This window comes from Dasypus novemcinctus, chromosome X (assembly GCF_030445035.2).
Source record: "Dasypus novemcinctus isolate mDasNov1 chromosome X, mDasNov1.1.hap2, whole genome shotgun sequence".
NCBI classification, from domain to species: Eukaryota; Metazoa; Chordata; class Mammalia; order Cingulata; family Dasypodidae; genus Dasypus; species Dasypus novemcinctus.
The window spans coordinates 12,288,179-12,304,345 of NC_080704.1; the positions used below are offsets into that span (position 1 = coordinate 12,288,179).

Sequence of the window (16,167 nt, forward strand, 5' to 3'; positions counted from 1 at the left end):
GGGACCTCCCACGTGGTAGGTGGGAGCTCAATCGCTTGAGCCACATCTTCTTCCCCCTTGCCATTCTAATTCCCTCTCTTCTTTGTATTCTGTCTGGTCTTCAGAGCATTTCCCATTCTTCTTTCCTCTTCATATTCACCTAGCATGCACCCAAAAAACAGTTCATGATTTCTGTCACATGCCAGGCACCTTGCTTGGGCCTGAGAATTCAAACATAATGAAGATGGGACTCTTGCTCTTGAATAACTCAGTCCAAAGACAGGCAAGGCAGTTATTTGGAAATATGTACACTGTCTCAAATATTGTGTGGATAGGAGGAAGCTCCAGCTATTTCCTTTCCATTTATTCTTATCCAAATGGACAGCATTCAGCCTACAAAGAGCCCATTTGTAAATGACCTAAATCTACATATGCCTCCCTTACCTACCAGTTGCCCCTCCACCCCATTCCCCCACACTGTGGTTCCCTGGCATCACTCGCAAGGACCCCAGTGGGTCCAGAAGGTCAGGCAAGGAAGCTGTGAAAATGAGTGAAGAGATCTGACCCACAGGCAGACACACAAGCAAGTCCCAGCTGCCAAAGGTATGATCCTGCTCCTAAATATTGCCCCTGAAAAGACAATCATGTTCTTGTTTTTCTGTAGCTCCAGGCTCCACTGTCTGAAATTTCTCCAATTAAAGATTCATCTTGAGAATTAAAGTGCGAAGAACTTCAACTCGTTCATATTGCTTCTCTCCCAGCACTTGGTTGAGACCGTTGTCTAGAGGAGATGAGTGTGGTTTGGAAGTGAGGGAGGAGAGGGTAGGACAACAGCCAGTTACGGACATTCATCTTACTATATATTTAGGGCAGGCCTGGGGAAGATGTCCCAGTAGGACCCAGAAGGTATTAGAGAGTTGGAGGGAGAAAGGCAGCAACCAGTGGGAGCGTTTCCCGTTTCAAATTTGGCCAAGACCAGCCTGTCACCAAAAGTAGGGCCACTTTTTCTCCTTCTGTGGTTCCATCATGAACAACATGGCAGCATGGCCCCTAAACTCAGAATGGAAATCCTGTATTAATCAGAGTGGTTATTCTGGGTTATTCTGGGAAAATGTTCTGGGTCTCAAACAGCAAATTTTTAGAACATACAGCATTCCTAGACTGGAGACTGCCTACATGAGTTATTTTTCTTTACTGAGAAAACGTGGGCAAACAGTAACTTAATTTTCAAAATTACAAACCATTCCTTTAATCTCCTAAAATCAAAAACATTGTGGATACCATCAACTTTTCAAGTGGATTCTTAACCACATAAACACAACTATAAATGAGCAGGCATTTTGCCTACTGAATAACATTCACTTATGCTACACATGATCAGCACCTCTTCCACTTTCTTGACCCTTTTACTCAGAACTTAGCTTTTATAGCACCAAACAGATTCATCTTAGGTATCTTTCAGGAAAGTCCCCTCTGAGCATTTTTTTCAGAGCCCCAATCTTCACCATCCTGATCTTGTAACAATGGAATATTTTCTTCTGGAGGAAAAAAAATCTTGCAGCTCCTGATTGGTTCCTAATATTTTGTCCTTTTGTTTAAAGAAATTTCTAGAACATGCCTGTTCATGAAATGAGGCAAACAATCATCTATAACACAACCCCTGAGGTGAGTTTCATGGGAATCAAAGGCAGTGATAATGCACCAGAAAGAATTATCTGGATAAACAGTCCCAACTCTAAAAGGAGATTGGATTCCTGTTTTACTTAGGCTTTTTGGCCCTCTTTGATCACAGCATACTTGATATTCTCTTTCTTGAATGAATTTGTTTTCACAGTAGCTTTTATCACAAGATTAAAGAATCGCTAGCTAATTATGGCAAATAGGAAGTGCCTTTCTCTCATAGCTCTAACTTCAGCTCTCAGGAGTCCACTGCCCAGCCTTCCACCATAGAAACCTCAAGCCTGACCTCTGCAGGTGGATAACTGGAATGCACAGTTTCCAATCTAATCCAGGGCTTTCTTTTAAAGTCCTACTAAGTCTTGAAAATAAAAACATTCACACTAAGTACAAAGCAGATATGGACGATAATATACTGGACTTTCTTTTCGCTTTATAAGTTGCTTTTTGAAAGCAGCAACTACTTGATTTAAGAGTCTAAATTACATATGCAAAATACTCTGGTTGCTTTTAGCCATCAATTCTTTTTGCCCAGCTAGAAAAGCCCAAATGATTTGGATGAACTGAGATCCTCAAATCATGTGCACTAAAAATGTCCCAATTGGCCCCACCTTTTTCTCATGAAACAAACTATTCTTTGTCTAGTGACCAAATCCCCCCACCACTACCACCAATGGCCCAGGTTGCCATAGCTACCTTGCATGTCTATTTACCACACAAGGGATCAAAGCCAGGAGAAGATCCACATACACCCATACCCTTAAAACTTGCTGGAATGTCTGTGGATAACATGCAACTACCAATTAACGGATTTGCTCACAGTCCATGCAGTCCATAGCCAAGCAAACTACAACTATACCTCAAAACAAATGGCAAGGAAATGCCAACTCAAAAAATTTTTTTTCAAAATGACTAATAAGGACCTTTAAGTTGCCAGAAGTCTTAGGACTATTAATAGTTCCAGAAAATCAGAGCTAGGCAGGGAAGAAATTGAAATATTTAATGTTATGTTAAGGATTTTGAGATCTACAAACCACTCGCAAAAACGTAAAACATCTGTTGAAAAGGGGACGTTGTCAGTTACATATTTAAAATTCCGGTTAGTTACAGTATCTTCCTATTCGATGTCATAAAAACTGCCTGATCTCAATGTTGTGACAAACGAGAACAGAAATGCCTTTTAAGCTCTTCAAAGGCTTGACTTTCAAATGAAAGCACCGTAAAACCTACCAGGGACGTGCTGGTTGCAGAGTGATAAGAAAAATGATGTTGTTGGAGCGGTTCTGTTTTAATCCCTCGAATAACATTTGTGATCCCAAACCTGCCCAGGTAGCCTTTCTGGGTGGGTACAATATTCCCTTGTCGTCCCCCAAGCTTGCCCCTAACTCACTCTGTATCTTTGTACTTAGCCTTTCTCTGCCTCGCCTCACCATTTGTTCAACGAGGATCAAATTGCCACCTCCTTCTCTCCTGGGGATGTGGCAGAGAATAAATAGATCATGTTTGTAAAGGACTTTCTAATCCTCAGAGGAAAGATTAATACAAAGATTTTCATTATTAAACCAGATGTCCTTGGGCACTTTAATTCCAGCCTAAAGAATGCAAAACAGGCTCATTGCACCGACTGAGCCGCAGCTTCCTTGAAAAAGCAGCATCGCAGGCGCCAAAGAATTTAGCAGTTACTTTCAAACATTACTTTCAAACCTTATTTTCCCCCTTCACAGTAGAGATAGGGCGTGTACCCGCTTCTCTGAGTTTTTGTCCCAAGTTATCAGGGTGTTAAAAACAAGAAATACGTCTGCCAGGCAATTTTGTCTGGAGATTTGATTTCTTTTTTCTCCCAGCTCAAGAACGAGTGATTTGTTCTTCTCATGGACAGGGACAATGGGTGTCTCGCTGTTTGGGGAGGATCTCTGCAGTTGCAGGAATGCCACAGGCAAACCTGTTGTTTTTGGCCTGGCTTCTAGAACAGGTGGCCATGCCTCCCCTTTTGCCTGGGAATACAGCAGATTCCTTCTCAAGGAAGTTGCAGGAAAGTTTCCCATTTATGATTGGAGCAGAGGGAGGGTTGGCCCACACTTTAAAATCGGGTTTACGCTCAAAGAATATCATCCTGCTAGCTTGTTCCTTTTCTGACAACCTGCCAGAGCCACCCTCCCCCCCCCGCCCCTCCCCGCAAACCCCTCTGAACCTCATCACCAAGTCAGGCAGCTTCCCGACTGCTGGCAATTTCTGGCCAGCCGCTGTGGCTGGTCGGTGGCGGGGACTCTTCCGAGCAGCCGCACCACTGTCGGGCATTTGTGCAGCCCCAGGGACGGAGCCCCTATGAAGGTGAGGTTGAATTTTATCGCTGAGCTGATGACCCAGGTCTGTTCGATAGTTAACCCGGCAAATCCAGCGCGGGCTGTGGCCCAAGACAACAAATTGGCTGGCGGTTGTGAGTCACCCTGCCTGGACGCAGTAGCCAGAAACTCAAGGTTAGGATTAACCCACGCCACTAACGCCATCATCTCATTTCCCCCCGGAAATTCTTGTTCTAGCTGTTGTGGGACAAGGTGTTGGGTTCCGGAAATGCTGGACTGTCCGGATTCTTTGGCTCTGCGATGAACCTGCCTACCCCCTTGACTCCCTTCTCCTCTGCCCATTCCACTCTCCTTTTCAAATAGCGAATGGGTCAAAAACTTCTTAGACATATGGAGCTGTGGAATAAAAAGGTGCTACTCATTAGATAACTAGGGAGTTACTACATGTGTGCTGGCACCCCTTCAAATTTCAGTACCAGCTAGCTTTCCAACTTCACATTAATGCCACAGCAAGCTAGGCATGGGGGGGAACCATGCCAAGCTCGGGACAGCATGCCTTTGGCATCAGGCATGGGGCGTGCCACCATTCCAGAGGAACTGTGTGGGAACAGGGATTCAGAAAACTGAGCACAGACACCCAAGAAAGGACAGGTGGCTACACACAGGATCAAATGACTTCTTTGTTCCAGCCAAGGACCCTTTTCCAAAATGTTTTGCGTTCCTTTTAAATCCTTTTCCTTTGGGCTCCTCACTTCTTCTCCCCCATCCCATCTGTTTGCTTGACATAAAAAGAATGAGTTTCAGAACTGAAAGAAAATGAGCCTCCGCCCAACAGTCTCGGGTAAGGCATGGGCGATCCATTCAAACCACAGGCCACTTGCTAGTCCAAAGTGTTTCTCTGCGCTCACCAAAACTGGCCGAGCATTCTTCCTTAGGGAGCAAGCGGTGGGACAAGCAGGCCACGCGTTCGTTGTGCTTGACCACTCGGTGGGGGCTCTGCCTCACCTCCCGGTGCTGCAGGGAATGGGACTGAAAGTTCCAGACCCGTAGCCCCCATGACCTGAAAGGAAAGTTCGCTTCCTATGCAAATAACTTCTGCCAAAGTGTGCAGGGTGTGTGGGTGCCAACCCCACTTAGAAAGAAAAAGCAAAGACTTTTTTTTCGGTGGCAATAGAAATGCTAATTTTTCCCACCCACTTTTACGCAGAACTGGCTAAACAACATTATTCCTCTAGGAATTTTCTGCCCTGGCCAGCCTTGTGGGTATGTATTTCCAGACTTGTTTTCCTCTGCTAGGTGTGTGGATGTTGATGTTTAAATATTGACAGAAGACTCTTTCATAACTTTGACTGAATTACGCCCTCCTCTTGCATTTGTATGCCCTCTTTTCTTCTTTTCTTTTCCTACCAGCAAAGCTTTGAACCTCTGCATGGGCTGATAAGGAATGTTATCAGCATGCCTCAGGGCCCTGGAAGAGGCTGCTTACTTAGAATTCTTTCTCCCGACTCATTGAGGAATCCCCAGCCCTTGCTCCAGTCAATCCTTTCAGGACTGTCCACTCACGGCCAGAAGCAACATCATTTCAAAACTGCTGGAAGAGAAAAGCAAATCTGCATTTGGGGGGAAAGGCCTCTCTGGGCTCATTTCGGGCTGGTTCCACCTTCTCCGCCATAAACACAGGGAGTGCTCAGCCCGGGAAGCCAACAGGAGATCAGCGGCCCATGGACTGCTTTTTCAGGATATCCAGTTGTCTGTCGTCTAACCCAGGCATCAGATACAGGGCTGGAGATAGAGCCTGCACAATACATTCCAGTGACCACAAACTGGAACTGATTTACAGAGTGGACCAAGGGCTTTTACGCCCTTTACAACCACTGCCTGACCTTACCAACCAGCACAAGAAGTCAAAATGGGGCAGGGGGGCACCCCGGGAAACCTGCTTCTTTGGTTTCCTTAGGAAAACGCAGCTCTGTCTACGTGCCCACCGGATCAACTTGGGCAGGCATCTGCTAACTCAGCCTGGAGCAACAGATCCCGGGTCCGAGCTACGCCCTCCCTCCTCACCACCTAGAGCAGGACCCCCCACCCTCCGCCCCGGAGCTTACCTGCTTCATGTTTAGAATTCCATGATCCATCCGGGAGGGAGCGAGCTGCATTTAGGCCCACGCCTCAGTCTCAAAGAGTGAAACACCCCAACCAACAGAGCCCGCAAAGACAAAAGCAACCCTAAGCGCAATCCCCGAGCAGCGGCGAGCACGTTTTCTTCCTCTTTTTCTTTGATCTGTTGCTACACGCAATCTGCCCAAGACAATGTCAAGTTTCTCAACCTTTTCTCTCCCAGCCTATGAAAAGTCGGGCGCAGGGAAAGGAGGAGCGCCTGGCTCTTATTTCAAATCAGGTCTCAGGGATGTCGTAGGTGGCTGGCGTGGGCTCCCGAGGAGCCTGGCCAATCAGGAGGAAGGGGAGGACCCTGGAAACCAGAAAGGCTACTTCCAGGAGGATTAGGAGAGCTTTCGGGATTTAAATGACTGGAAGCAGCTGGAAACAGCGTCTCTCGCTCCGAAGAGGGCAGTCGGTTTGGGCTGTAAGGGATGAGTTCTATTCTTATCGAACAGCGCTGGCTCTGCCCAGCACTTAACTAGCTTCAGACCTTAAATCCTTGCATTTTCTGAGCTCCCCCAAAGCACTAAAACATTTGGAGGGTGCGGAATTATTGCAGCCTGAGAAGTTCAACACTGGGAACCCAACTGGATTTTTAAAAGGGCAGTTGGCAGTGAATTAGCTACTTCGGCAAAGACACTAGGGAGGAAATTGAATTGTTATGGATGACACCTTAACTGAAACAAACAATCAAGTAAGGAGAGCATTGCCAGCCTCATTTCCATAAGGATTAACTGCATAACTATTCTGGGGAAGAGGGGGGAAAATCTTGATAGGAATGCACACACAATCTGCTGAAATGCAGCAAATGAATACGAATTTTAATCTTTGAGGGTGTGGAGCACAATAAACATTGAAGTTTTGTTAGGAAATATTTCAGAAAAAAAATTTTAAGGCATATTTACCTTTCACCTGTTCACTTCACCTGCAAGGTCGCTTGGCTGAATTTGCTAACAGGGAAGAAGGCAAGAGCTGGACGTCACGTTAGCAGGATTGGAGGAGCGCCCACGTCATCTCATAAACCGAAACCGAGACTTAAAAAGAATTTCAAAAGTTTGCTTTCTCAGTCTATGTAAACAATATGTCTTTTCCACTCCTAGCCAATAAGAGTTCAATGTAAATCTACCTTTTGGATTTCAAGAATCTATGAGAAATGCAAAGACTACTTTGCACAGAGCCAGTGGCATATATTTGTTTCCCAGAGAAATGACCATTTTGTGAGAATAATTCAATTAATATTTTTAAATTATGGGTATCAGAGAAGGAAAAAAAACCAACTTAACAGATGATGAATCAGCAACTTCGCGAGTCTTCTGCATGGGTGAGGCCTGCCCAGGTCTATGAAACATGGCGGCCCTGGACCTGGGCCTGGTTAGGAGGTCCCTAACCCCAGCTCGGCCCCCACCCCAGTAGTTGAAGGGCCCCCATCAGTGGCACAAACTGACTTTCGTCCACCTCTGGTACTTACTTCAGAGCCCTTCGCTATGACTAGTGCTCAAAGGTGGCACTTTGTGACCTTTGGGGCCAGATCGTTTTTCATTGCGGGGGCTGTCCTGTGCACTGCAGGACACTGATCAGCATCCCCCGGCGCTACCAGCTAGATGCCAGTAGCAGTCCCACTTGTGACAACCAATAATGTCTCCAGACAGTGCCAAATTTCTCCTTGTGGGCAAATTCACACCAGGTTAAGAACAACTGATTTACAGGATTTGAAATATTGGGGTTCAAACTTGAGTATGAAAGGACTCTTCTGGGGAGATCTTCTAAAATGCAAATCCCTGCACCTTTGTCCCCAGAGAATCTAATTCAGTAAGTTTGGGGACCGAGGGGCAAAACCTGGGAATCTGACTTTTTCACACAACAAAAGATTCTGATTCACTTTGAGGAACACCATACACCTATCCCTGCCCTGGGCATATGCTCATCCCCAGGTCTTTAAATATGACCGGAGTTAAATATTGGCACGTTTATCACCTCCAGGAAAAGCTTCTCCCAACCCTGTTGGTCTCCTGTGGTCACTGCCTCAGAGCTAAGTAGGGGCTGGGAGTTCTCTCAAAGAATGTGCCCTTTCAAAGTTTCAGCCATGTTTCTTCTCCCCACCATCTCACAAGCTCAGATGTCACCGCCTCTTTCTTTGTTTCCCAGAATGCCACCAAACAAATTAATCCCTTCCCTCCTCTGTGCTCCTAAAGCAGTTCAGGTATACCCAGTGTTGTGCTCCCAAATAATGTTTATCAACTAGCTCTCAAAAAAAGAAAAAAAGAGCTCAGATTTGTAGTAGCTTTATGCCAGTTTCCATGGTTTAAATTCTCTCCCTTGGCAATTGCAAGCTACCAACCTAACAGCCCTGAACTCAGAGTTGGGAAGAAATGCACCTGACAGGGAGGCAGTAGGCACCAGCTTGAGCACGCCACAGTACACCTTTCCCGCTCTATGCCCACACTCTCCTATAATTATACAATCTTGAGTCTATCTCTCCTACTGAACCTTAAAACTCTCAAGGACTGGAATCATGTTTTAGTCCTCTTTGCAATGCCAGCCACTTTCACAGCACCTACCATGCAGCAGGTGCTCAACAAATATTTTTGGAAAGGAAACAAAACGCACTGTGTATCTTCTCCCAGACACTGAAACCAGTTGGACTGTCACCACTGCCACATTAAGGAAAGGAAAAAAAATCTTTTGGAAAATTCAACTATTAAAATTACCCTTTTCTTTTTTTATCATAATTTGATACCTAATCTGTACTGAAGAAAACAATAAACCCAATGCCATTCTCATCCCAATATTCCCACATTCGAGCTATATCCAGGTCAGAGTGAAAGAGACAGGAACCAAGTCTTCTAAGAAAGAACTTCACCTTCACTGACGTACTTGTGAGAAAGTATAGTTTTAAATATCATACTTTTCTATGACGGCATTGTACACATTACAAACATATAGCATCTTATATACTTACACATCTTGTCACCTATCTATTGCAAGATCTCCAAGAGGCATATCCCAAATACTTTGGTAGGTATAGGAAAGGGCATTTCCACAAATAAGAGATACAGTGACTGATGGTGGTCATCTCTATCTCATTATGCATTAGGACATGAACGCTAATAGTGGTGCCATTAGCAAACACCATTTATGAGTGCCTACTGTTAGCCAAACATTGTGCCGGATAATTCACAAATGTACACCATTTAGTCTCCACAGGTATTATCATCATCAGGTTAAGGATGAATAGATACGATTGTTGAGGCAAAGTAAGTTACCCATGTCTTAATTGTTATAAGTTTCTGTGCTGGGAATCAAACTTAGGCATTTTGGGTTAGAATCATTCTGCTTTTTGTCCTAAAATAGGCTGCCTCCAGAAATGATGCAGAAAACCTGAGAAACTGAACAGAGGAAATGAATGGAAGTCTTTTTTTCATTTACAAGTAATAAAGTTTCTGATTAAATAAGTGGCCCTTTGGGAGTTGTCCATTGAGGGAGGATGAGATCTGCTTATAGGAAATAAACACACCAAGTGATATTCTACTCCCTAGTCTATTACGAACATTGTTTGTAAACATTAGCTGAAGGAACGTTGTGGTCTTGACACATCTTCCTTAAAAAAGAAGCCTAGCAGCAATCCTCCGTAATAATACGTGGATTTTGCTACAGACAGGCCACAACAAATCTAACTGCTTCCCAGATAGATGGTCAGGGACAGGCCCTACTGGAAATGTATAGACACTGGTGTGGCATTCTTGGGGGACAACTAGCAGTACTTGTGCCCCCTCTTTCAATGTTCTATTAGGTTGAAGCATATGAAATAAATGTTGTGTAAGTAAACATTAGACACATCATGTAGTTTATTGTGATATGTATCAGGACACATCATCCAAAGTCAATGTTATAAAAAAAAAAAAGTTATCTTATTCAGCTGGTCCAAGAACATAGTCTTTGGGGACTATAAAATGAAAGTATTTATTCCCCCTCAGTGGTTCCAGAAATCTCATTGTTTTATACTTATGGGGCACAGAGGAAAATTGGAGGAGCACTATGTTTATGGTGATTACTGAAGGTAAAGAGAAAAATTAAACTCAGTTGACATAAAATGTGTCTCTGCTCAGAAAGAAACAAAAACAAAAAAACATCCCCTCTATAATAATTCTTATAGGAAGTCACACACCAGAAAGAGAAAAAATGTTTCTACTCATTGGGTATAGGTACTCACTAAATTAATTTATTTCAGTTGATTAGCAGAAGCAGTGTGGCACACCACAAGCATGGCGCAAATGTAATTTGGAGTCCGGTCTCAGTGCTGACTTGGCCACTGACCGAATGATGGACCTCAGGTAAACCAACTGGCATCTCTAAGCTCAAGAGATGCCAGATCAAATGAAATCACCTACAGGAAAGTTTTCATAACTATAACTTATTACATGAATGTTTTGATGGCAGACTGCAAAGAAGGGAAGAAATCTGTGAATATAGAAGTAAAGCAAATAGAGAAGGACAGAGCTAACTGGTCACCACTCATGGTTTTAAATAAATTAAGTTTGATGTTTCTGCACATGAAAATTGAGGAATGAACTGTTTTTTACCCTCTCCCCTCCCCCTCTCCCCCCACCCCCCAGTTGTCTGTTCTCTGTGTCTATTTGCTGCATCATCTTCTTTGTCCGCTTCTGTTGTTGTCAGCGGCACAGGAATCTTTCTTTTTGTTGCGTCATCTTACTGCATCAGCTCTCCATGTGTGCAGCGCCATTCCTGGGCAGGCTGCACTTTCTTTCATGCTGGGCGGCTCTCCTTACGGGGCGCACTCCTTGCGCCCTAACCACTGGGCCAAGTCCACTCCCCGAGGAAAGAACTTTTAATTAAGTTGTTTAACTAAAAGTATTTTATTAAAATAATTAAAATTAATATTAAGTAAAAATAAAAGAATGATTTAAAAATAATTAAAATTATTCATTTATTTTGTTTTAATTATAGCTTGCTATTTAATAATTCTATGCTTTTAGGGGTGAAATACTTTGACAGTGTCTAGTTTTTGTTGATTGAGTAAAATGACTGATCCTTCATTATTTGGACCATGGCAAATGGTTTACGTACAAGCTTAGCAAGGATTTATGTATTCTCCCACTGTCAGACTCTCTGTACACTCCTAATCAAATGTTTTGCTTCATGTCAACACAATAGTCTACTTTCTAAGAGTAATTCTTCAATTTCTGGGTCATGTATTTTTTACTATAATTTTGTATTTAAATTTGAAAGCAAAAATACTATAAATATTTTCCATGTTCTAGTAACTGCCTTCCTACATTCTGAGGTCCTTGAGGCCCATGCCAAACATTTGTATGTCCCTTGCAACAACAAGCACAGACTGTGGTCTATTAGTCAGTAAATGTTTAATGAATTGTTGCAACTAATAATAACAATTTTAAAACTTCCATTAGTAGAAGGTACTTTCTTTACAAATAATGAAATTTTGCTAATAGATTTATTACGTACTTTTCAATGTCAACACTGGAAGCTAGGGGCTATAAAATTTTGAGATAAAATTATTTCCAATTGACAATTCTATATCAAGTCATACTATCAATCAAACATCAAGATAGAATACAATTATTTTTTGACAAAGACTCAAAATTTTTGCATCCCATATATTCTGTCTTTAGAAACCACTCAAAAATGTATTTTAACAAAATGAGGGAACTAAACAGAAAAAAAAAGTAAAACAACAGGAATAAAAAAACAGAAGAACAAACAAAAAGAGAAATAAGGAAAGTCCAGGATTTTAGATGTAGCGTCTTAGAAAGGCCCCTATCTAGATGGATGATAGAGAACTCCCAGAGGTAGGTCTCCAGGGGAAAAAAATAGAACTTATAGACTGTACTTTAGGATAGACAGGTACATATAAATATAAGGAAAAAGTGAGGCTATTAACTCCAGGAAAAACAAAGGGATGCACAAAAAGGAAGCATTGTCATAGAATACTTCTTAAATAGAAATCGGCAGTGCTCTCTGATATAGATATTGTGCCAAAGGCTACTGGTGGCCAATCCAATCTACATCATCCCCTTCTTTCTTTCTAACAGAACGTCAGTGTATCTGAGGCAGAAATGTGTTCAGCTGAAGAAAATTTCCCAGGCTCCCTTTGAACATGTGGGTAGTAATGGGTGAAACTCTTATGGCCTATGAATTTTAAAGAACTGTGTAGGGCTTTTGGGAAACTCTTTAAAGGAGACACACTGTTTGTCCTTTGCCCTTCCCTGATTTTTGCATGAGGAATATGGCTATAATGCCTGAGGGATTAGGGTCATTCTGTAACCAGGAGGAGGAAGAAACAAATAGTAAAGGCAGATTAGAAGAAAGATAAAACAATCCTGAATTCCTGTTGACATGCTGGAGCCTCCAAACAAGCCCTGAACTTCATTTTGCATGAGAAAAAGGAATTGCTAATTTGAGCCACTGTTAGGGATTGGTATTCCTAGGCAAACACAACTCCTAATCAACACAATTTTGTATGGGAAGGATGTAGAGAGGGGATGTGGAGGGTAGTGTAAGAGGGGTGATTACTTTTTTAGCATATATAAGATGTTAAAGAGAATGACTAAAATCAATACACCAAGAAATAGTAGTAAAAGCATATTATTGAAAATATGGAAGTACATACCTGAGGAAATATTAATGAGTTGAAAGTGATTACCACTAGGTTAGCAGGCCTGGAAAAAGGAATAGGATGGGTGAGAGATTGCTGTTTTTCATTACAAGATTTTAATATATTTGTACTTTGAATATGTATTATTTGATAAAAATTAAAATTCATTAAAAATAAAATACACTCACTGGTTAGTAAGTCAATTTCTTGTCCTTAAATTTGCTTCCTGTAAACTAACCATATTTTATGACTATGTGGCCCATAGTTGACCAGAGCATTAAAGCATTAGAGAAGTTCTTTGCCTGGTGGTCCATTCTGAATCCCAAGTACTAAAGTCATTCTTTCACACACAGATCTAATTAGCACTTCCTGTTTCTTCCACCACAGCTTTATTTCACTCAAAGTTTATGACTGACTTGCCATATGTAGCCAGAAATACATATAATAGATACCCCTTGTACTAGTCAGCCAAAGGAGTGCTGATGCAAAATACCAGAAGTTTATTGGCTTTTATAAAGGGTATTTATTTGGGGTAGAAGCTTACAGATAGCAGGCCATAGGGGAGCAGATGTAGCTCAGTGGTTGAACGCCTGCTTTACATGTAGGAGGTCCTGGGTTCAATCCCTATACCTCCTAAAATATATATATATATATATATACAGATACCAGGCCATAAAGTGTAAGTTACTTCCCTCATCAAAGTCTATTTCCATGTGTTGGAGCAAGATTGCTGCCGATGTCTGCGAGGGTTCAGGCTTCCTGGGTTCCTCTGGGCTCAGGTCCTGTTTCCTCCACAATGTCAGCTGTAGACTATCAGGAGAATGGCTCTATCTCTCTCCCTAGGGTTTCTGCCATGTCTAAGGAGCCGTCTCTATTCCTCTGTGTTCTTCTCCTGGCTCAGATCCTCTCTTCCAGGGGCTTGCTTCTCTTTCCTCTGTGTGCTTACTTTCCGGAGCTCCAGCTCAAGACTCGAGCATCAAACTCCAAATCAAAATTCCAACATCAAAACCCTCCAACTCTGTCCTTTGCCATGTCTTTTTTCTGTGAGTCCCCACCCTTGGTGGGTAGGGACTCAACACCTTACTGATGTGGCCCAATCAAAGCCCTAATCACAATTTATTCGTGCCCAGGTACAGAACAGTTTACAAACATAATCCAATATCTATTTTTGGAATTCATAACTATATCAAACTGCTACACCCCTGTTCCAAACTGTTGTAGACATTCTTCTAGATCTTCAGGAATGAAGTCTACAACCCAAATGCCTCACTACTTCATTTGAGTAATCAAATCCCTTTTCTTCTCATTCCCAAATTGGCATCATTCTTCATGTAAATCCATTTTTGGGTGGGTTTAAATATGGCTAGGAATAGCTTGTTATCATTCTTCATATTATTAACATAACCATTTTCATAGTTTGCCTTATTCATTTACCACCCTTACTTTCCTTATATGTGAAAAATATTAGTCCCTCAAACCTTTAATAATTTAATGCTTAAAGCCAATTTTTAAATTAGCCTTAGAGCAGGGGTTCTTAACGAGGGGTCATGAGCTTGAACTGAAATCCAAAAAAACATAATTCTTGTGGGGATGTGTTGGTGCAGGTGTGATATATTTATTAAATAATACACAGTATAGTGTGGACTTAGTAAGGGGTATGTGGTTTTCTCGCGGTTGGCAAAAGGGTTTGTGGAACAAGAAAGGTAAAGAACCCCTGCCTTAGAGACTGGAAAAACTCAAATATTTTCATGAATGAGTTCTTATTTTTATAAGGTAGAAACAAGCAAATCAGGCTGGTTCATTTACAATCACAGATGGAAAGCAGGGCAACTGGGGGGCAATGGAAACGCTCCACAAGACCATGCAATGATGGATATAGGACAGGTTAACTTACACCAAAAGGAGCTTTGAACAGGATTTGAGCTCCTTGCTGTCTGGTGAAAAGGCAATGTTTTATCCTTTAGACTGGCACTTTACAAACACACAGAAAGACTGGCAAATTGGTTGTGTTGGTTTGTTGGTTTGTTTTTTTCTGATTAGGGAAAACCCTCTCCTACCTTATTACGCATAATATCCATCCTTGGATTTAAGATGGTGACAAAGAGAAAATTACTAAAGAATCATGGTTTATGTGTCTCTTTCTTATGCTAGACACAAATTAGGGTAATTTTTACTTTCTTTTAATAGCCAAGGAAAGAATATTTGCCCTTATTTCCTTGTAAGTAGATGGGTTGTCCTGAGCTCTTCTGCTGAGAACTGCTTAGGAAAATTCACACGTACTGGGTTAGGCTTTCTTATGCTAGTCCCCTGATGCAAGATGAATATATTGAGTGTGGCAAGGAGGGAAATGCAAAGGTTGACTCTCAGTGCTTTAGCTTCCTCCATGTTTATTAAAGAGATCTACATGTTTGAGAGGACATTTTATTTCTTTTATTTCATTTTATTTCTTCTTTGCTCTATTAATTTATAAAAGGGAGAGGTTATATTGTCTATTGTTCATGAATGATTTAAATAACATCACACTATGAACAAAATAACTACACTCTTAGAGATAGCATTATCTAAGCAGTATCAAAAAACCCTAACACTATTTCTCCTAAAGTGCATCTATGTGGGAAAAGATAATTTGTTTTGGTCATCTTTAGAATCCTACTCATTGGCACATAGGTGAACTTATCTTCAACTGGGCAAATTCATCCAGCCCAAAGGAATTAAAAACCAGCTGATAACACCGGCACACCAAGAGGGCTAACAAAATTAACATGGTGATACCTGCAGTAGAGACATGAACGTTCAACATAATAAAACCTAGCAGGAGGTATTGTGTTGAATTAAAAGGGAAATGAAAGAATCCCTTATCTATCATGGACCAGTTCCACATCAGGACCGCTTAAAGATGCAGCAGTTGTATGGTTTGTATATGTGAGATTGGAACCCATCTCTCTCTGATTCCAAAACTCATGCTTTTTCCAGTACTTGGTGCTGTCACCCTAGTTTAGATGCAGTTCCCTTTTGGAAAGAGGCATCAAACTCAGCACATCCATGATGGATCCAATTCAACAGAACGGCGCTTGCAAAAAAGTCACCGAGACCCACCGAAAATGCTTCCTAACCCCCTGGTCTTGGTTTCCTGTGCCTCATACTGGGGTGCTGAGATTTACCACTTAGATCTTGATTTGGCTCTGAAATTCCCAACCTCAATCTACCTCTAGAAGTTCTCATGCTGCACCTTCCAGATGAGCCAGAAGTTTGCCATTAAATGTGAAAACAAACTGAAGCACCCTAATGTTGAACCTAGATGGTTCTACAAAATTGGATTGCCTTCATCGGATTATATATAGGTAGGAAAAAATAACAGATATGCTTATTAATGTGCTACTCTTCATGGAAGAATATATCATCATTATACTATAT

The 16,167-nt window shown here is 41.9% G+C and overlaps 1 protein-coding gene across 8 annotated transcripts in view; it reads right to left on the bottom strand.

Annotated features, from left to right (window-relative positions):
* Nucleotides 1–16,167, bottom strand: part of MID1 (midline 1) — a 350,591-nt gene that overhangs the window by 159,695 nt on the left and 174,729 nt on the right. Inside the window, exon 2 of one of the 8 annotated variants that reach the window (XM_023583341.2) lies at nt 12,769–12,817. The exons of 5 other annotated variants lie outside the window; for them this stretch is intronic. The gene's annotated coding sequence lies outside the window, so the exon portion shown is untranslated. Of the gene's footprint in view, nt 1–6,064; nt 6,516–12,768; nt 12,818–16,167 lie in introns of those variants that run through there. 2 more of the 8 variants (XM_004446448.4, XM_004446445.3) reach the window with 2 other exon arrangements.